This window comes from Microcaecilia unicolor, chromosome 11 (assembly GCF_901765095.1).
Source record: "Microcaecilia unicolor chromosome 11, aMicUni1.1, whole genome shotgun sequence".
Taxonomy (NCBI): Eukaryota; Metazoa; Chordata; class Amphibia; order Gymnophiona; family Siphonopidae; genus Microcaecilia; species Microcaecilia unicolor.
This window is the reverse complement of record NC_044041.1, coordinates 202,162,742-202,185,827: the sequence shown is the minus strand read 5'-3', so window position 1 is coordinate 202,185,827 and position 23,086 is coordinate 202,162,742. Positions and strand designations below refer to the sequence as shown.

Here is a 23,086-nt window from a genome sequence, read left to right as displayed (position 1 = left end):
TTATTGTGTTCATTTCTGGTCGCTGCATCTGAAGAAAGATATATAGTAGAATTGGAAAAGGTGCAGCGAAGGGCGACGAAAATGATAGCGGGGATGGGACGACTTCCCTATGAAGAAAGACTGCTAGGGCTATACAGCTTGGAGAAGAGACGGCTGAGGGGAGACATGATAGAGGTATATAAAATAATGAGTGGAGTGGAACAGGTGGATGTGAAGCGTCTGTTCACGCGTTCCAAAAATACTAGGACTAGTGAGAGATAGCACATCACAAATTAAATCCGGAAAATCACATTGTGGAAAGTATATGAATTTATTTGCATTCTGCAGAGGGAAATAAGTATTTGATCCCCCACCAACCAGTAAGAGATCTGGCCCCTACAGACCAGGTAGATGCTCCAAATCAACTCGTTACCTGCATGACAGACAGCTGTCGGCAATGGTCACCTGTATGAAAGACACCTGTCCACAGACTCAGTGAATCAGTCAGACTCTAACCTCTACAAAATGGCCAAGAGCAAGGAGCTGTCTAAGGATGTCAGGGACAAGATCATACACCTGCACAAGGCTGGAATGGGCTACAAAACCATCAGTAAGACGCTGGGCGAGAAGGAGACAACTGTTGGTGCCATAGTAAGAAAATGGAAGAAGTACAAAATGACTGTCAATCGACAAAGATCTGGGGCTGCACGCAAAATCTCACCTCGTGGGGTATCCTTGATCATGAGGAAGGTTAGAAATCAGCCTACAACTACAAGGGGGGAACTTGTCAATGATCTCAAGGCAGCTGGGACCACTGTCACCACGAAAACCATTGGTAACACATTACGACATAACGGATTGCAATCCTGCAGTGCCCGCAAGATCCCCCTGCTCCGGAAGGCACATGTGACGGCCCGTCTGAAGTTTGCCAGTGAACACCTGGATGATGCCGAGAGTGATTGGGAGAAGGTGCTGTGGTCAGATGAGACAAAAATTGAGCTCTTTGGCATGAACTCAACTCGCCGTGTTTGGAGGAAGAGAAATGCTGCCTATGACCCAAAGAACACCGTCCCCACTGTCAAGCATGGAGGTGGAAATGTTATGTTTTGGGGGTGTTTCTCTGCTAAGGGCACAGGACTACTTCACCGCATCAATGGGAGAATGGATGGGGCCATGTACCGTACAATTCTGAGTGACAACCTCCTTCCCTCCGCCAGGGCCTTAAAAATGGGTCGTGGCTGGGTCTTCCAGCACGACAATGACCCAAAACATACAGCCAAGGCAACAAAGGAGTGGCTCAGGAAGAAGCACATTAGGGTCATGGAGTGGCCTAGCCAGTCACCAGACCTTAATCCCATTGAAAACTTATGGAGGGAGCTGAAGCTGCGAGTTGCCAAGCGACAGCCCAGAACTCTTAATGATTTAGAGATGATCTGCAAAGAGGAGTGGACCAAAATTCCTCCTGACATGTGTGCAAACCTCATCATCAACTACAGAAGACGTCTGACCGCTGTGCTTGCCAACAAGGGTTTTGCCACCAAGTATTAGGTCTTGTTTGCCAGAGGGATTAAATACTTATTTCCCTCTGCAGAATGCAAATAAATTCATATACTTTCCACAATGTGATTTTCCAGATTTAATTTGTGATGTGCTATCTCTCACTGTTACCAATAACCTACCCTTCAATTATGGGCTGCTCATGTCTTTGTCAGTGGGCAAACTTACAAAATCAGCAAGGGATCAAATACTTATTTCCACCACTGTACTTATGTACTAAAAACACTAGTGCGCCTACAGCGCGGTTTAGTAAACGGGACTCATAGTGAAAAATTGAGAGTACCTTTCTCCTAAAGCTTTTTTCCCTAGCTCCTAAGTTTTCTAAATCTTTCCACTCCTGCTTTTTGAGGTCTCTGATCACACCTCAAGATGGCAGGGCACCGAAAGCTCAGGATATCTGTTCTGTTGAATTGCATCATGTGGTCCTGTACTCCACATGTTACACCACAGAGACGCATCTCGTTCATCTGCAGGGTCAACACCTTAAGGGACTTTTTCTTGATTTTTATCTCCGGTAATGGTAGCGTGATCAAGTACTTGATGGATTTCAATTGTGGTGGCCACATTCAACATCTTTAACTTTTCTGACCTGGCAGTTTCCTTGTAGTCAGGACTTCAGCTCTGAGCCTTCCTTTCCAAATAGCTGGAGATTTTTTTTTCCCCCTTCTGTCTTTTTCTGCTCACTTCCTCATATCTTAGTCCTTGTAACTAGACCTCCATTTTTTTTCCAGTTTCTGATGAGCTCTTTTGGTAAATTCTCTCATATTAAGCCGTGTGTGCTACAAACCATCTATTTATCTCCTAATCTTCAGTGATCTCTGTAACTGGGCTTAGTCTTTTTTTTCCATTTTTTTTCTCCTGCTGCAGTGGCTCTGTGTACAGGTCCACCATATAGAGACTTCCGCCACTTCCAGCTGGAATGCACTAGGAGGGTTATCAGTGGCGGAAGTCTCTATATTATGGCTGTCAACATCATTAGCCCTAGTGCTTGGGTTGACACCTTGGCAGTGAGTGACCAAGTGGGTCTTTTACTAAGCCAGGGTAGAAATCAGCTGGTGATAAATGCCAAGACATCCATTATATTACTAAGGGCATCTCTGTGTTTACTGAGAGCAAAAAAAGCTATCACAGCTTAGTGAAAGACCCCCCTCCCCCCCCCCCCCCCCCCCAAAAAAAAAAAAGTGTCTGTGTTTTTTTTTTTTTTCTTTTTCTGCAGCGGACTCTGATCCTGGGGAACTGGAACTGGGTTCGATTCCCACTGCAGATCCTTGAGACTCTGGGCAAGTCACTTAACCCTCCATTGTCCCAGGTACAAATAAGTACCTGTGCATAATATGTAAACCGCTTTGAATGTAGTTGGAAAAACCACAGAAAGGCGGTATATAAGTCCCATTCCCTTGCCTTTCTGTCATACGGATGATACTAAACTCTGCAACAGGGTGGACACCATGGAGGGTGTGAATGACATGAGGAAGGACCTAGAGGCAGGGTCATGCACTTGGGTCACAAAAATCTGAGGGAACGGTACAGTATAGGGGGTGTAGCGCTTCAGTGTGCAAAGGAAGAGCAGGACTTGTGGGTGATTGTGTCGGACGACCTTAAAGCTTTCAAACAGGTAGAAAAAGCGACGGCCAAAGCCAGAAGGATGCTTGGGTGCATAAAGAGAGGCATGACCAGCAGGAAAAAGGAGGTGATAGTGCCGTTGTATAAGTCTCTGGTGAGGCCCCATTTGGAGTACTGCGTGCAGTTCTGGAGACCGCACCTAAGGAAAGATATAAACAGGATGGAGTCGGTCCAGAGGGCGGCCACGAAATTAGTAAGCGGTCTTGAATGCAAAAATTATAGGGACAGGCTTATGAACCTTAACATGTATACGCTGGGAGAGAGGAGACATGATAGAAACGTTTAAATATCTGAAGGGCATTTATGTTCAGGAAGAGACTTTTTCAAAGGAAGGAGAGCTCTGGAATGAGGGGCCATATGACAAAGATAAGAGGGAATAGGCTTAGGAGTAACCTAAGGAAGTATTTTTTCACAGAAAGAGTGGTGGAGGCGTGGAATGGCCTCCCGGTGGAGGTGGTGGAGTCGAGGACTGTTCCAGAATTTAAAAAGGCATGGGATAAACATGTGGGATCACTTAGGAACAGGAAGAATTAGGGATTACAGAGGATGGGCAGGCTGGATGGGTCATATGGCCTTTATCTGCTGTCATGCTTCTATAATGGTTGTCTGTCTTCTAAGACTTGCATCTCTCCCTCTGCAATTTTGACTCAAAGATAGTAAATGGCTGCAGATGGTCTATCCAGTCTGCCCAGTAAGGTGGTGCCAGCCGCCTGGGGTTACCCCACAGCCACTTAGAGGGTCTATCCCCAGCACAGCTCAGGTCTGCCTGTACCTGCCGCTTGTGCTCTACTCTAGCACCCTCCTCCCACCGATTGGGTCACAACCGCCTCTTGAGTCTCCCACTCTCAAATTATCCCCAGTGATACCTAGGTTACTGGGGCCACACTCCCAGTGGTCCCACAGTTCCCAGCAAACACTCACAGATCCAACACACAAACCACCAGGACAGGCAGAGACTGTAAACAATTATTTATTGCCTTAAAAAACAATGAAAAAACAAAATGTGCAATCAGCAAACAGGTAACTGAAATATGGATCAATTATATGGATCAGTACCTGGGAAGATCAGGATATATAACTGTTCACAGAGCCTCAGCAAAGAGATCTGTCTCTCTTTTCTCCCTGGCTAAGACTGAAGCAACAGCCAGCAACTACTGGGTAATTTCAAACTCCAGGCCAATCAGAGCCTAGTCAACAAGTTTTTAAACTATACTGCTCACAGTACTGTAGATTCACTTCTTCACTGAGTGAAACTGAGGGCATTCACTTTTCTTTAACAGATTTAAGCATAAACATGCACCACCTGCTGGCCAAACTAGAAAAATACATTAATTTAGGCAGTTTACAGGCTTAAAACACACTGTTCTGTCATAGTAACATAGTAGATGACGGCAGAAAAAGACCTGCACGGTCCATCCAGTCTGCCCAACAAGATAACTCATATGTGCTACTTTTTGTGTATACCCTACTTTGATTTGTACCTGTGTTCTTCAGGGCACAGACCGTATAAGTCTGCCCATAGGTGGCTTGGGTGATAACAGCAGCCCTGGGTATTTTATTCCCCCCCTTTACCCCCCCCCCCCCGCAGTCTTAATATTTCATTCTATTAAACAGTCTTGGAGGAGAGGGTATTGGAAGTTGACTTCTACAGAGGGGACCAATGACCTGGAAGAGAGGTTATCCTGTCTTCTGTGAAAAGGTTCCCTCATGTAACGCCATTAAATGGGATTTTCCTTTCCTCCTCCTGGTTGGTGACTATTGGGCTTGTGATGTCCAGTCTGGTTCTAGGTCAGAGGGAGTTGCAAATTGTTAATTATAAAGGCATTTTTTAACAGGTGAAACCCAACCTTGACATTTATCTGAGGTGGTTCTTTCCCAGTCGGCCATGAAACAAAGGAAAAACTTCCTCTCCTAGGTTACTGGTTCCTCTGGCAAACATGAATAAGCTGAGAGAATATTGGGTCTCTGTCCTGTCACAGCAGACATTGGCAAACAAGTGCTGTCTGGGCCTTGGAAAGGCAAAAGCACAAGGTCCTGGGAGTGCACAGACCTTGCAACACATGTTTGAGATGTGCTGGGCAACCAGAAGAGGTTTTTTATTGTTTCATGCAATAAAATGCTGAACAAAGTAGTTCAGGTGTAGCATTGTGGGATTTTAAGAGGAATTTCATGTAAAAGGTTCCTCCCCCCCCCCTTTTTTTTTTTTAAAGTTTATTCTAAGAGGTGCAAGTTTTTTTTTTTTTTTGTTTTTTTTTCCCCCTGATTAAGAGGAATGGTCAATGCATGGTGCTCAAAGCCAGCCTGGATGGTTTGTTTGTTTTTTTGTTTTCTTTATCCAGGGTTGGAAATATAGTTAGCAAACGTAGGTGATGTACACAAATTTTTAGGAGCCTTGGAAACTTTCTACTTTTTTTTTTTTCTCTTTACTTTTTGCTATTCTTTTTCGTTTTGCTATCTTATTTATATTTTTCTAAAACTTTAGCTGTTTGCCTCTTAATTATTTGCAATTCCATATTTTAGGGACTGAGTGCCCAGGGAACCTGGTATCTGGTTCTCTAGCCCTGCCTTTATTCACTTTATTTTCTGTGACCTTGAAAAAGCCACTTAACCTTCCACATGTGCAAAGCTCAATCACCGCTGTGAGAGGCAGGAGCCTCATAACTGTGTGAATGACCTTGTGCAGTATTTTCTAGTATATTCTAGTGACGCTAGGCAGTACAAGGGATATATGGTGATATATATGTGCCCTTTTCCATTTGAACTTCTGACAGCCTTGTCCTTTTCAGAGTTGGCATTCTCATTTGAAGCCTTTATAAATGTCTCTAGGCTTTTACACTTGGTATGGCAAAGCTCTAGAGCAGGGAGCAGTCTTGCTATAGCCACAGTATTGGTAGGGTCACTATAAGAACCCTGCATCTAATTTGCATACTTGCAAAATTTCCCTTTGAAAATGTGGGGCTGGAAAGCACAAAGTCAGCAGCGCCATAAACTACATGGGAGAATTTCAAAATCAAAATACTTGAGCATTGTCCGCTGGCTCCTCTTTCTTCAAGGGTGGAAGTAAAGAGAGAGCACAGGTACCTTACAAAGGAAAGAGTAGTTTTCATCTGAGTGTTTTACCTGGGTAGAATTGACAATGGGCCTTCTGAGCATGTGATGTGACCTGAGAGGAGCAGATTCTTACTGTATTACAGATATGAAACAAAAATTGAAGGAGAGTTAGGAGGAGGAGTGGCCTAGTGGTTAGGGTGGTGGACTCTGGTCCTGGGGAACTGAGTTCGATTCCCACTTCAGGCACAGGCAGCTCCTTGTGACTCTGGGTAAGTCACTTAACCCTCCATTGCCCCAGGTACAAATAAGTACCTGTATATGTAAGCCGCATTGAGCCTGCCATGAGTGGGAAAGCGCGGGGTACAAATGTAACAAAAATAAGATTAATGGTGTGAGAAGCAGACTAAGTGACTGGGAAGATAATTTGTTAAGATGCATTTAATTTCTGCTAAGTAGGCCTAAAATGCACTGGTGGTGAAAGTGAGAGTGTTACTTTCAGGATTTGTTTTGTAAGAGTTGCATGTTGCAAGCTGAGACGTCTTTTTATTCAAAAGTGTGCCTTTGGGCACTGAAGGAGTGCGTTTGTGCTGAGCACTGTGTTCTCCCGGGCTGCCTTCCCTTTTCTCTTCTGGCAGTGGGTTAGCTTTTTGCATGTGTTTTCCTCCCAAAACACCAAAAGTGACTTGAAGACTTCTGGTGGGATCCAGAGCTGAAGGGAGCTGTATGGTCTTGAATTGGGGGATTGCTCATTACTGAGGTTGTGTGGGAACAGGCATCAGTGTGGCTGGGAAAGGGTTAATGTAGGCCCTAAGCAGGAGATGACTTGTGTTGTGGTTCCCAGCAAAATAAACAGGTTGGGGAACTCTTTGGCAGGCACTCTAATCCCAGCTCTGCCATGGATACTCTGTGACCCTGGGCCCGTCCGGTTCTGTCTGACTTCAGTTCTGATCCCAGCTCTGCTCTGGCTACTGTGCGGCCCTGAGCCACTGCCTCTTTACCTTTTGGTTGTCCTCACTTTAGGACATTCTGTTCAGAAGCAATTGATGAGTTCAGACACGGCAAAGCGTGGACTGAAGTGCATTCCATATGATCTGTAGGTGAATCTTCGTAACTGTCATTGCACTGGAGAGTTTGCTTTGTAGTTTTCAGTTTTGGAGAAAAGACTTGAGATATTCATACCCTGATTATTCAGCGATGCACAGAACTCTGACCAGAATTAATCCAGTTCAACTTGATTATTTGTGTACAGGTGAAATATTAGGCAGCCCAGGTGGTTCAGAATAGTTCCATTCAGACTCCAAAAGATATCTAGTGCTTAAGGAGTTAAGCACTTGACAGTGCTTCTGCCAGGATTCCACGAGGTCGTCACTGATTTAGTAGACTAAAGGAAATGTACCTTTTGCCCCATCCTGGGACAGCAAGAAGAAAAGCATCTATGTAGGCCACGTCTTCAAGCCAGTGGCAGGTAAGCAAATGCCTCCATGTGTGCCATGGGATCCCTGCAGCAGGTCTGAGAGCCTTGCTCAGCATCCACACACGTGCGAGGTGTAATTGGCTTCAGTGATGAAATGTTTTGCTACGCTCCTGGACAAGCCTGTGCTAGACAGCCGAGGCGGGACAGAAGCGATTTTACTCGCACTTGCTGCTGCCAAATCTTCTTTAATTAAAGGGTAAACGAGTAATGCAGCTATTATGTTCTGACGGCATCTTTGTCTGGCAGATTAATCCCAGGAAACTGTATGAATTTGGGAAAGTAGTGCAGTAGTAACTTCAGAAAGAAGGTGAGGGTTTAGTGGCATGACTTGATGTATAGCTATGGTGGTTCTACAGTGAAAGGCTGGGCCTACTAAACATGTACTGTGACACTATAGCTAGTCAGGTTTTCAGGATAGCCACAATGATTATATGCAGGGCTTACTTTCTGGGGACAACAGCCTGGAACACGGTTCTGCCACTTTTCAGACACCTGAGTAATAGCAGGTGTTGTGATCTAGCCCCTCCGTTCCAGGAAGCCTGCAGGGAAGGGGAGGGGGTGAGCCCACTACTGCCAACTCCAGACTTCGCGCCTTCTGTCTCGCTGCACCCTACGCCTGGAATAAACTTCCTGAGCCCCTACGTCTTTCCCCATCCTTGGCCACCTTTAAATCTAGACTGAAAGCCCACCTCTTTAACATTGCTTTTGACTCGTAACCACTTGTAACCACTCGCCTCCACCTACCCTCCTCTCTTCCTTCCCGTTCACATTAATTGATTTGATTTGCTTACTTTATTTATTTTTTGTCTATTAGATTGTAAGCTCTTTGAGCAGGGACTGTCTTTCTTCTATGTTTGTGCAGCGCTGCGTACGCCTTGTAGCGCTATAGAAATGCTAAATAGTAGTAGTAGTAAATGGCCCTTCTCCACTAGTGCCAGCTCCAGACTTCGCACCTTCTGTCTCGCTGCACCCTACGCCTGGAATAAACTTCCTGAGCCCCTACGTCTTGCCCCATCCTTGGCCACCTTTAAATCTAGACTGAAAGCCCACCTCTTTAACATTGCTTTTGACTTGTAACCACTTGTAACCACTCGCCTCCACCTACCCTCCTCTCTTCCTTCCCGTTCACATTAATTGATTTGATTTGCTTACTTTATTTATTTTTTGTCTATTAGATTGTAAGCTCTTTGAGCAGGGACTGTCTTTCTTCTATGTTTCTGCAGCGCTGCGTATGCCTTGTAGCGCTATAGAAATGCTAAATAGTAGTAGTAGTAGTCTCTTGTAACCAGAGCTAATATTGTGATGTCATAATGCCTCAGGCCACCAATAAGAGCCAACCTCATCAGTGATGTCACAATGGCTTGATTGTCCTAAACTTGGTTCACTTTTATTACATAGCTCTTTGAGCAGGGACTGTCTTTCTTCTATGTTTCTGCAGCGCTGCGTACGCCTTGTAGCGCTATAGAAATGCTAAATAGTAGTAGTAGTAGTCTCTTGTAATCAGAGGTGATATTGTGATGTCATAATGCCTCAGGCCACCAATAAGAGCCAACCTCATCAGTGATGTCACAATGGCTTGATTGTCCTATACTTGGCTCACTTTTATTACATAGCTCTTTGAGCAGGGACTGTCTTTCTTCTATGTTTGTGCAGCGCTGCGTATGCCTTGTAGCGCTATAGAAATGCTAAATAGTAGTAGTAGTAGAGAACAATCGCCCTACTCCCTAATCCTGCGCTTCATTTCCTGTTTCTTCTCTACTATTCCGCTTCCTTTTCGTCTACTCGCTGTATGTGCCTTGGAAATCAGTGTATGCAAACTTATTTCATGCATAGCCGTGATGGGTCACTAGGAAAGGAAGTCCTACTGTAAAGGCCTATTAAAACATGAGGTGGTGGTACGTTGCTTGCGGAGACACAGCAGTGCAGGAGGTGCTGCTTTATGAAAGGCTAGCACAGAAAGGCAGGTGTTAAGAGCCAGGATGATGTGGCAGAATGCACGTTTTTAATGCAGATGTAATGCAAAAGTTTATTTATTTGCGCTCTGATTTATGCAGATTACTGCTGTGTTAAAAAAAATGTGCGCTGTCAGAAAAAAAACAGCACACACACTGGCAGCCATTTGTTGTTGAGAAGCATTAAAAAAAGTATCTTCCTGTCGCGGTGATTGGATCACATACTGACAGGAAGGGAGACGTAAAAAAACCTCACTGCTGCATGAAGGGTCATCTCCATGCTCTCCAATGCACCAAAAAAATTATCCTTGGTAGTCTATTGAACCCCCTTTATGTACCTCGAAGAGAGATCTTCCACATTATTAAAGCAAAAATTCCCTTTATTTATTCATTCGTTCTTATATCCCACAATTATCCAAAAACAAGTTTCGCTTCAGTGTGGCTTACAATTGTCAGTTAGGAGATGCTACATTCTTTTTATATTTACCATTACATTACAATCTGTGTCGAACATTTGTATCGTATGTGGTTTAACCCATCAAATTTCTTGAAGAGAGGTTTTTAGACCTTTCCTGAAATGAAGGTATTTGGTAATGCTTCTTATGGTCTTTTAATTTCTTATATACTGCCTGAAAGCTATTGAACTGGTGCACATTCAAGTGAAGGAGACGACACTGTGTAGTGCGTCCCAGCATGCACTGTGGTGCTCAAACGCTGCTATTTCGGAAGATGGCAGTGTTGGAAGCAGGAGTGAGTGGGTATTGCTCCTGCCTCCTCTTCATGGTATGTGGTGGGGGAGGGGTGCTTACTTCCCAGGGGGAGAGAGAGAGAGGAGTCGCAGGTGGGGGGGGGGGGGGGGCATTAGATACCAGGGATTTCCATAGCATCCCACAGATCAATCCAGAGACGGAGTGGGTTATGTCCCTCTAGCAGCAGGTGAACGCCAGAGCTCTGCCATAAAGGGTACTGTGCAACATCCTCTCTTTCATTCTATCTCAGCAGGTGGATGGACATATCCTATGCAGCTGTATGAATTGAGATTTGCTCCTTGCCCGTTCCCTTGGGTGTATTTGAGCTTAGAATATACTACTACTACTACTACTATTTAGCATTTCTATAGCGCTACAAGGCATACGCAGCGCTGCACAAACATAGAAGAAAGACAGTCCCTGCTCAAAGAGCTTACAATCTAATAGACAAAAAAATAAATAAAGTAAGCAAATCAAATCAATTAATGTGAACGGGAAGGAAGAGAGGAGGGTAGGTGGAGGCGAGTGGTTACAAGTGGTTACGAGTCAAAAGCAATGTTAAAGAGGTGGGCTTTCAGTCTAGATTTAAAGGTGGCCAAGGATGGGGCAAGACGTAGGGGCTCAGGAAGTTTATTCCAGGCGTAGGGTGCAGCGAGACAGAAGGCGCGAAGTCTGGAGTTGGCAGTAGTGGAGAAGGGAACAGATAAGAAGGATTTATCCATGGAGCGGAGTGCACGGGAAGGGGTGTAGGGAAGGACGAGTGTGGAGAGATACTGGGGAGCAGCAGCTATACTGGGTCAGACCAATGGTCCATCTAGCCCAGTGTCCTGTTTCCAGCAGTGTCCAAACCATGTCACAAATACCTGGCAGAACCCAAATTGTGGCTGCACTCCATTCAATCAATCCCAGGGCAAGCAGTTGCTTCCCCACATCTGTCTCAGTAGCAGACTGTAGACTTTTTTCTTCCAGGAACTTATCCAAACCCTTTTTTTAAACCCAGATACGCTAACCGCTGATACTACATCCTCCGGCAAAGAGATCCAGAGCTTAACTATTCGTTGAGTGAAAAAATATTTCAAGTATTTCCATGTAACTTCATTGAGTATCCCTTAGTCTTTGTACCTTTGGAACGAGCAAAAAATCAATTTACTTCTACTTGTTCTATACCACTCAGCATTTTGTAGACCTCGGTCATATCAGTTTCTTCCCATGTATCATTTTGGTCGTTTTTTATTTATTTTTTATTTTTTGTTACATTTGTACCCTGCGCTTTCCCACTCATGGCAGGCTCAATGCGGCTTACATGGGGCAATGGAGGGTTAAGTGACTTGCCCAGAGTCACAAGGAGCTGCCTGTGCTTGAAGTGGGAATCGAACTCAGTTCCTCAGTTCCCCAGGACCAAAGTCCACCACCCTAACCACTAGGCCACTCCTTTTCTAATTCCGCTATATCTGTTTTGAGATACAGTAACCAGAACTGAACGCAGTACTCAAGGTGAGGTCACACCATGGAGTGATACAGAGGCATTATAGTATTTTCGGTCTTAGTCACCATCCCTTTCCTAATAATTCCTAGCATCCTGTTTTGCTTTTTTTGGCTGCCACTGCACATTAAGCATAAGATTTCAGTGTATTATCTACAGTGACACCTAGATCTTTTTCTTGGTTGCTGGACCCCCAAGCGTGGGGATTGTGACTGTACTTGGCCAGTGAGGGGTACTCCTGGTGGTGCCAGGTCCCTCCCCTTCCCCTTCACTGCCTCCTATCTCTGATGGCGGCATTCCAGTGCTCTAATCCTTTTTTTTTGAGTGCGGGTGTTAATGCCAGGTATGTAGCTAATTTCTAGATCAACTAGCCCAGGTGCAGTAGGGGAAAACAGACTGCTGTCTTTCACTCCTGACGTGCACACATCTTCAGGGGCTGAGGTTTTGCATATTAGATTTTTGTAGCCCTCTAGATACATTTTTAGCATGGCTTGATTCTTGGCTCTGTATGTTTCCTAAGAAAGTGTTGGTGAGGTGGGGGAGTGGCCAAGATGGCGGTGTAAGCCTGTCCATGTTTACAGTGCATCTTACTTGCACTAGCATTTGCTTCTTTGTATTGCTATGTCTCATACTAAAAGGAAAGAGTGGTGAAAACTATTCCCCCCAACCACCATATCCTCCTCTCTGGTACAGCAGTCAATTGCACGACATGTAGCCAGGACCCCCACTCAGTGACCTGGAGGTGAATACCTGGCAGTGGCTTTGTGTGAAGATCTTGTAGCCCTTAGGTTGGATGTGTCACTCGTCCCTTCAGTGCTCAAACCACCGCCATGCCCTTCTAACTCTACTGCATGCCCCAGTTGGAGGTGATTCCACTGCATATATCAGTAAGAGGGAAACTTGTGGTAGTGATTCGCTGAAAAGTACCTCCAGCTGAGGCTTCCATGGTGGTGTTCATAAGCTGCTGGTTACACTCAAAAAATCCATGACGGAAATATCTGTGCTTGTGAGTAAATTTGATGATCTATCTTAGAACTTTGGAAGGGACAAAAACAAGAGTGTTTTTTTGTACAGTTAGTGTCAAGGATGAAGTTTAATCTTTACAAGAGATGTCTGTGACCATAATTAAAGATAAATTGATACTCCATAGGAAAATTGAACAGATAGAAAATAACAAGATTAAATTTGAGACTGTTGAACTTTCCTATGGCTCCGGGGTTTTCAAGTTTCTTTTTGATGGACGGTATAGCAAATAAAAAATGTCTGAGCTGTTTACATATACAAATATAATTTAGTATAGTAGAACATTGAAAAGAATTCCATTTGGATAGAAAAGATAAGCACATTTTGATAGCACATCACAGAAATACTGCCTTGGTCATCCTCATTTCACCTGTTGATGTTTCTTTATAGAAAATATTTAATTGAAGTTCTAAAATGTTCCCCAGGAAACATTCCTCCTTTGAATAAATTGTATTCTTTCAACAAAAACTGGTGGCCTCAAGACCCCCCCTGATTAGTGAACGGTGATGGGGGGGGGGGGGGAGACTGACGTTCAAATCTTCCTATTTCTCTTCTCCTCTTCAATTAATCTGCTGTACTTGAGTCATCTGAGGATTCAGAAAGAGCGACTTTGGTTGTGTCTTTTTGTTTTTGAACAATGCGGTTTTGCAGTTGTAGTTTTGGATTTCTTAGACTTTTTTGTTTTATATCCTGATGTGACTAAGCAGACACAAGATCGCAGGAAGGCCTTTTTGGTTTTAAGGCAGGAGGCGCTCTCTTTGGAAGCAGCTTTCCTGTTAGCCTATCCATGTAAATGTTTGATAAAAGCATTTGGAAGTAAAGTGGAGGAGTGGCCCAGTGGTTAGGGTGGTGGACTTTGGTCCTGGGAACTGAGGAACTGAGTTCGATTCCCGGCACAGGCAGCTCCTTGTGACTCTGGGCAAGTCACTTAACCCTCCATTGCCCCATGTAAGCCGCATTGAGCCTGCCATGAGTTGGAAAGCGCAGGGTACAAATGTAACAAAAAGAAAATAGATACTATTGGAGATTCTACATGGAATGTTGCTACTATTGGAGATTCTACATGGAATGTTGCTATTCCACTAGCAACATTCCATGTAGAAGTCTGCGCGGCCACATTGGTGATCTGCAAGGGCCGACTTCTACATGGAATGTTGCTAGTGGAATAGCAACATTCCATGTAGAATCTCAAATAGTAGCAACAGTGGAGGAGTGGCCTAGTGGTTAGGGTGGTGGACTTTGGTCCTGGGGAACTGAGTTCGATTCCCACTTCAGGCACAGGCAGCTCCTTGTGACTCTGGGCAAGTCACTTAACCCTCCATTGCCCCATGTAAGCCGCAATGAGCCTGCCATGAGTGGGAAAGCGCGGGGTACAAATGTAATAAAAATAAGTATGCATTATTTTTCAACCAGAACTAACTAAGAAGGTCTCAACTGCAACAGTTGTTCCAGTTTAATTTGATTGACAATATTATCTTTTGATGGGGAATTAATTTGCATTAATGGCCTTGTGATTGTTTACTTTTCTTTTATGATCTCCTTATCTTACTAGCTTTTCTCCCATCTTTAGTGGTCTAAGGAAGAAAGTTTTTTTTTTTCTTTGCTATTTTTCCTAAATATGTTTCATTTCTGATTTTCTTTAGCAAGTGGTTAACTTGTAATATATTTTAAAAATACTATATAATAATTCTCACCTCCAACAGGATGTGCCTGCCGGAAGTGGTCTGCTAGGCAGGCACGCAGTGACCTCAGTGACAGACAATTTGGCAAAGCAAAACTATCTGAGTGCTGGCCATTAGTACACAGGGTTGATAGGAGAATTTTAAAAGACTGAAGGAACCGAAAGTGTTGGGGGGGGGGGGGGGGGGGGGGCAAGTTCTGAATGAATGAAAATTTACGAGAGGAACACAATCTGAATGCCGGGCATTTGTACACAGGGTAGATAGGACATTTAAAAAAAAAAAAAAGAAGGACGTGAAAGTATTACATCTTGGGGGAGGGGTGAGGAGGAAAGCGGTGGGGTATCTGGATACTGGGTGTTAGGGCCACGGGGGTACATAGACCTTTGAAAGCCTTAAGGAACCCAAAGTGTAGGAAGGAGGAGGAAAAGGAGGGGAGGAAATAGGGTGAGGGGCATTAGGAACAGGGGAGGGGGCCCTGTCACACACTCTCATTCTCACACACACACCCGCACATTCACTCTGGCTGTCTCTCTCAAACATGCACACTCCCAGGAAAACCTTGCTAGCGCCCGTTTCATTCGTTCCAGAAACTGGCCTTTTTTACTAGTTAATAAATAAAATTAAAAAATTTTTTTAGCTCCCACCCTAAGGCAGCTCGGAGCCTGGACAAAGCTTAGCTTGGGATTCTTCAGCCTTGACTACATTCCTGTGGTGTTCACTCAGCACCGCCTGCACTGCATTTGTCCTCCTGGTTTTGTGATTTTCAGTTGCCTGTGGTGATAACTGAAGTGAGGCAGGCTAGACTAAGGCCATATTACGTAATGCCCAGCTGCAGGACGTCATGTGATCTATCAACCTGGTCAACACAGCAGCTTGGTGCAGGCAGCACAGCGCAATGATGTACGTGATATGGCTGATACAGCACATTCCAAGGACTTGACAGCTGGACGCAAAGAAATATTGGAGGCATAAAAACAAATCGGGCCTATGGTTTTGCAATAGGGAAGAGAGAACAGGCAGACAGGGCCTGGATGCCTGTGCCACCGTTTCCCCTCCGTGTAAGGGACTCTAGAACTGGTGCTGACTAGTGTAGAAGAAGTGCCGGGCCTCGGAAGTGAGCAAGTAAAGGTCACAGACCAGCCAGAGACAGGGAGTGAAACTGGGGTGGAGGGTTCCAGATCTGGGCTGAAGTAGGTCCTGTGTGGATTTTGGAACCAACTTCTGAAGTTCTTCTAGCAGCAGTGGGGAAGAGATGCCTTTGGATAAGGTGGGAGGAGGATTCTCTGCTACATTTAGGACAGATGTTGCTGCATTCCACAGCTGATTTCTAGCAGTTTTCATGGCTCGCAACATCTGCATAGGTGGGCAGGTGCTCTGGCCTCAAATAAGAAGCGAAAGGCCTGAAAAACCATGCCATTTTACAGTCCGGCTTAGTCACTGGCATCGGCTTCCTCTGTCGCCCTCCTTTACCTCTTCACAAACCACGTGATGCTTCTGGGTGTCTTTATGCCCTCCACCATACGAATATAAACACATTGCTGAGAGGGGCAGCAAGGGGCAAGTGCTGGCATTCATCAGCTGCTTAGCATGCTCGTGAATTCCTGAGGGTATGTGCTATTAATGTATTTTTGAGTCACAGTAGATCTCCAGAGCCCTGAGAATACAATACTTCTCCTCTCTGAAAATGATTCTGTGCAGAAGGCCAACTATGAGAAAAGAAATAAGGCAAACAAAAGATTCAAAGCCCACAAAGTGCAGAGTGTGAGAAGTCCCTGCCTCCAAGAGCTTCTATACTAAGCATAGTAAAGATGAACAAGTTTGCACGTGTGTGTGAATCGTTGGTGCTGGGATTCCTAGTCATATGTACATAAGTACTGCCATACTGAGACAGACTGAAGATCCTTCAAGCCCAGTATCCTGTTTCCAACAGTGGACAATCCAGGTCATAAGTACCTGGCAAGATCCTAAAAAAAGTACAATACATTTTATGCTGCTTATCCTAGAAATGGGACTTGATATACCGCCTTTCTGTGGTATTTTGCAACTATATTCAAAGCGGTTTACATATATACAGTTACTAATTTTGCACCTGGGGCAATGGAGGGTTAAGTGACTTGCCCACCCAGTTTCCCAGGATCAAAGTCCGCTGCACTAACCACTAGGCTACTCCTCCACGCCACTGGATTTTTCCCCGTCCATTTTAATAATGGTCTATGGACTTTTCCTTTAGGAAGCCATGTTCCCAAGTTGATCAGCTCACCCAGACTACTTAATCACCTTCTGTTACATGAGTATAAAGTGTAACAGACCTTGGTTGACACCCCCCAATGGAAAAAAAATGCTAACTTTGGACCCCCTGCATCTCCTTCCATATAATTAAAGTGGATGTCTGTCATATCCCCCTTCCCCCACCCCCTGAAGGACTTGGCTCCATAGAAAGTATGGTGGAGCTTTTTATCTGATGTTAATGGTGCTTAATGAATGTAGAGTTGTCGGGTGCAGCTTGGTTGGTTTATTCTGATGAAATGTAATTGTCATCTGGTAATGTGGCTCATGCAGACTGCTTTCTGTTCTGTTAATTTTTATATGCACCCACTTTTGGCCCATGATTATTTAGGGAAGCACTTTGTAAATATACACACATTCACACACACACACTCCCTGTTGTCTGATAACCCAAAGCCGTGTAGGAAGAGGCTATGTGAAACGGGGTGATGATTCCCACTGATCTGTTGCGTTATCCTGAATTTATACTTGTCAGTCTGCTGTCCTCTAGGAGGTGCCAGAGTCCACACATTGCAATGCATGGAGGCAGCATTTTGATTGGCTTTTCTGACTTGAGCCACTTGGTACCCTTTCATGTTTCTACTTGACCTTCACATGCAGATTTATCTGCAGCTGTGAGAGATGTCTCTCTTTCCGTAGTCTGAGGTTTTCTCCATATGTGCCACCAGTTGGTGGCCGTGTCATTAACAGTTGCCATGAAGGATTAAAGCAGGAATCCTGCTCCAAGCCTGAGACATGTCTGTAGAGATGCCCCCGTGCCACTGCAGTTAATCTTTATGCTGGTGCTCTGAAAGGGTTAGGTCAGCTGCTGGTGTCACACAGCATTTGTGAAGCCCAATGACATGTGGTTTATTCTAGTTGAGCAGATCCAATTTTAAGAAGCAAGGGTCATGGGTCACTGTTTCCCCATAGCATGCTTGAGAGAGAGAGATGCTTTCCCAGCTGAAGATGCCATGCTCTAAACTTCGGTGTTAATGTCTGGCCCTACAAGATTTGCTTCCTTACTTTGAAAGTGTTAAGAAGGGTCAATGCCTTGCAGTAGTTTAATGGCTGGTCTGATTTATAACTGGTGCCGCTTGAAGGAAGATATTAAGAGATACAGGACTTTACTAGTGCTACTAATTATTCATAGCATGTGTTAGTGCAAGTTTCTCAGTGGAATGGAGGAGTAGCAAAGTAGTTACAGCAGTGGTCTTAAAGCCAGGAAGGCCTGGTGTTGAAATCACACTTCCGACACGCCTTGTGACTTCGGGCAAGTCACTTCATCCTCTTAGGGGATTTATGAACAGTACTCCAAATAGTTAACTCACCTTGAGCTCAGATTTGGAAAAGGCAAGTAAAAATACAGTAGAATGTATTAAGGGGTACATGCTAATTTGAGAGAGCCTGGAGATGCTGTGCTGTGATCAGGGATCCGTCAGGCAGCTCCAAAGACTGGAGGAGGAGCTGTAGGGTGGACCAGATTTCCCAAGACTTACTGCTCCCTAGTTATGTCGTTTGTGCACATCAGCATTCTCCTTATTTATGTCCTACATGGTGTGTAGCTATGGGTGTCCGAGTAACAGGCATGACCAAAGTAGAGTGACCCTTTGGTGGTTCTTGGTCATTTTTAAAAAGACCTGTTGGAGATGGGGGTGGGGGGGAAAGAAGCCCAAAGCCAAGCCAGCATCTTTTGGTTCTAAGCTGATATGAGTGGCTCAGTAGATATGTTGTCCAAGTATGTGATGTGAACTCCTCCCTCTATCCATTGCTTCTTTGAGCCTCCTTGAGAGAACTACTCCATCTCCACCTACTTGGCTCCCAGGGACTGCTGTAGGTCAGGAAGTTTTCTCTGTTCCAAGTGGTTCCTTTTGGTTCTTGTGTCGGATTCTGATTCTTGAAGCTTTAAGAAAGAGAGCCCTGTCTCTCTAAAGCAGGGGGTTCTCAACCCAGTCCTTGGGTTTTCAAGATATCCACAATAAATATGCATATGAGAGATTTACATACAATGGAGACAGTGAATGGAAATTTATCTCATGCATATTCATTGTAAGGATCCTAAAAACCTGACTGGCTGGTATGTCCTGAGGACTGGGTTGAGAACCCCTGCTCTAAAGTGATTATATTGTCTGTTTTGGTGCCGTTCCAAGGAGGCAGAACATCTGGAGGCAATGTGTCCTTATTGTACATATACGACTGTCTATAGAGGTCCAGATTCAGAGCTTCAAGTCTCAAGACTTTTTATTTCTTGGGATATTACGTATTGCATTAACATCTAGGTGGTTTACAATGGGGGTCAATATTGAAAGGGCTCTAATGGGGCAGGAGAGACTTCTGCTTACTTAAACCCCACTGAGCAGGCTGGCCGCCTGTATTCAGTGTCACTTAAGCAGGTAGTTCTGCCAAACACTGGCTATAATTGGGTAGGTTAGGTGCAATCCAGGGATGGAGCCGCTGATTAGTGGTGATATTCATTCTGCTAACTAGCTACGTAAGCGGATAAAGTTAGGCCGGGGAAAAGGTTGGCCTAACTTTATCAGCTGCATAAACCGGGCACCAGCCTGAATATTGGCCTTGGCCCAGAATTGAATATCCAGGGTTGTTTCAGCCTATGGCTGTGAGAGGGTTAAAAGCCGCTTATACAGGCTGAACAACATGTCCAATGAATAAAAAAATCATGTCTCAAATTATACAAAAAAAGACAGAAACTACATCAGTTCTTAGAAAAGAAGATAAAGGAGAGTGTGCTCCAGTCAGTTTGCATTCATTCCAGTGCCCATAATGCCATCTTAAGTCAAAGCAGCGGTAAATAACTTATTTTTTTAAATGTGGCCTCAAATCTTTGATAGGATGTTTTTTTTATGTGATGAATTGCTTTTTTTTAAACATATAAATAAAAACGACATAAATTATAAAAGCTAAAAATGGTAAAAAGAATGCTAATAATAAAAAGGAAAGAATCCAGAGACAACCAAAAATAAACAACTTCTACTGCTGTGTACCCGTCTGGTGCAACTGCTCCGTACCACAGAGACACATTATGAAAGAAATCTATTTAAAAAAAAAAAAAGTTTTCAAAGCAGCCCTAAATGTTTTTTTTTATTTTATTTTTTTTTATTTTATTTATTTATCATTTAAAGTTTTTACATGCGGAACATGCAATATGTAATACACTGTACAGCCTGTTCAAAAAAACAAAGGTAAACATAACGTTGAACTTACAATACTTTCAATAAGAAAAAAGAGCAAGCTATACAATTAATTAGACCACAATTCTACCTTAAGGGGGAAGTGATTTAGACAATAGGAGATCTTAAACAAAAAGAAAAAGAAAATGCATATATGGCCTGGCCTTCTACCCCCATTACTTTAATAGTTAAATGATATCGATTACTCTACAGGTTTATCAACTAGTTTTTTCATCTCCAAGAATGCTAGCCCTAAATGTTTTTAAGAGGTTCTGATCTAATATTCAAGGACAGACCAGCCCAGATAAAAGGGGCCACAAAGTAAAAAGTACTTTCTTGGTACTTCGTAATAGGCTTGCCTGGGATTTGGTAGGACAAGTCGATGGTCACTGAGGGAATGTAAACAGTGGGTTGGTGTAGAAAAGAAGATGAAGGTCTTCCGTAAAGTGAGGCCAATTACTGAGAAAATAGTGTTAGGAGTGCTGGCCTGTCGAATTTGACAGAATGAAGGGACCTGCACAGTTTTGCTGAAAGGATGTACTTTTGCAAGATGCTCTTGCTAAGCGCAGAGGGAGACTCAGCCTGGTGTAAGCTCAAGTCTCCATATCGGGACTCCACATGCTGATTCTTGAGGCTATGGGAATGGCCAATGTCTTAAGAGCTTTGCAGTCCAATGTCAGGCTGAGTCAATGGAGAATTTGAATTCCTAGGAAACTGCAGGTTTTTGAATTTGGGAGTTAAGAAATGTGTATGAATTGCTAAATTTTCCTGATGTTATTACAACTCGAATATACCTATACTTTCATGCCGAGGGAAGAGGGCTGGGATGCAGTGGCAGGCTCCTGATAGTCTTGAGCTATCTCATTTTTTTTTTTTTAGAATCTTCATTTCATGAGATTTCCCATCTGTCACGCTTCATACTGAACTGGAAAAGACACGTTTTGACATTTTATTTTTTGAGGAGATGATTCCTTCTGTGATCTGAAAATGTCTGCCTGCTGTTGTGTGTAGGGTAACTCGGGCATGTAAGAGATTTGCTTCAATTAAAACATCAGGTGCAACTTTCTTTTAGGGTTTCTTTGTAAATGCCTGGTGTCCTGTTAGAGACTGAGTGATTTCCCTCTCATTTAACAGATTTCCTTAAGGATTAAAATGCAGTTGATTTTACTACTTTGGAGGTAGCCTGGGGTCAATCATGGGTAGGCCTGAGGTATTAATGGACAGGTTCTGGGCTTCTGCTTTTCCTTTGGGTTTGTTCCTTTTCCCTCCTTGATGTAGGCTGGTATATACAGTGTAAACAGTGAAATAATGAAAGGGGGTGGGTGTTTCATTTTATGGATGGTCATCACTTGATTCTACTTGAAGTTTCTGGAATTCTATATTATATGCAAGTTTTACGTGTTTGCATGGAGGGGGGTGGAGGAGGAAATAAATTTTACCCTTTAAAAAAAATCTGTTACCTTACCCAGTGCAGTTTTTTTTTTTTTGGGGGGGGGGGGAGACAGGGTGTGCACACTGAAAGCCCTGTGCCAGCAGCTGGCGACTTGACACTGAGAGAGTCTTTTTACTAAAGGTTAGCTTGAGTTATCTGCAGCAGGTCCCATATGAATAAAATGAGACCTGCTGCAGATAACTCAAGCTAACCTTTAGTAAAAGAACCCCTGAATATGTGGGGAGGACCATTTTCAAAGGCATTGATCATGTCAATAGCATAACTAGATTACCCAATTTACACTTCCCCCCCCCCCCCCTTCCAAGTGCCATAAATCTTTTTACAAAAGAGAGGGGAAAGTACCTGGAGGATTTCATTCCCCCATCTTTTATGAAAACATCGTTTAAAATCTGCTTGTGATTTCCTTCTATTATTAAACATAGGTGCAAAGTCAGCCAATATCTTAGAAAGTAGGGTCCCAAATTCTGCTTCTGGAGCTATGTAGTTATAGTCCTGAATCTGGCCAGTAGATGATGGTGGTCTTTGCTTATCATGAGATCCCCCCCCCCCCCCAGGCTCCGAACACTGACTCTACAGCATCCCCAGCTGATCCAGAAAGCAGAACTGATTTGGGAATCAAAACGGAAACCTTTTGGTCCAGGTGGGGGTTTCTCCAACACAAAGTGTTTTATGGTTTTGTACCAAAAATGATTTCATTAATGTATTCTTCATTAGGATTTGTAAGAGCTGGATAAATGGTTCCATCCAGTGTGTCTGAAATAACATGAGATACTGTGCTGTGAAAATAGCAGTAGGATCCCAGACAACATTTTCTACCAAATGTTGTGAGACCTAATGATGAAAACAAAGGAGGCGTAGCTTGCCAGTGCACAGTTGTTGTCAGACATTGCTAAAAAAATCATTTCCATTTTTTATTCTCATCCCACAGGAATGTCTAGAGGCAGTAACTCTCCAATGACTGATTGAAATGGAACCAAATTTGGCATGGGAGGGTCAGATCAGAAATGTCCCAGAGAAAGTCCCCTAAAAATGTTCCAATGCATTTCTGTGGAAGAGAAAGTCCAGCACCTGCAGCACAGAAACATGAATGTGTTGGAAAATAGTTGTTAAGGAATTGCTCGTTTGAAACTGCCCCTCCCCTCCTATCCTCTCCAAGTCAGGCAGACACTGATGCAGTCAGAAATATACAGATGCATACGTGTGCATGCACACACACCCACGTGCAGAGGTGTTTTGAAAGTATTCCATGAAGCATGCTGTGCATGCTTTTCCCCACAACAAAGCCTCTCCTCCCCAGCCGCCATATCTTTTTTTTCCCTGTTGGGTTAGTCCTAGGCAAGGAGATTTGGTGAACAGGAGACAGCAGGAGTATGCTTGGCCTATTATCTGGACTGAAGCCAGTAGGCGGAGCTTGTTGCCCTATTAATTGCATTATTTTGGGTGTACCAAGATGGTGGCAGCAGCTGCATTGGGGAGAATGAAAATCTCTTTGGATGGACCAGCTTCAGCTCTGTGATGTCATGCCATCTCCAGGTCATCAAACCATCTTGGTCCTAGGTGATTCAGATGTGTGCATTTTCTCTGTTGCAAATTCTACTGACTGAAAT

At 43.9% G+C, this 23,086-nt stretch overlaps 1 protein-coding gene across 9 annotated transcripts in view; it reads left to right on the top strand.

Moving 5' to 3' along the window:
* MAP7D1 (MAP7 domain containing 1) overlaps positions 1-23,086 on the top strand; it is an 80,698-nt gene that overhangs the window by 15,907 nt on the left and 41,705 nt on the right. The gene's annotated exons all lie outside the window — the stretch shown is intronic.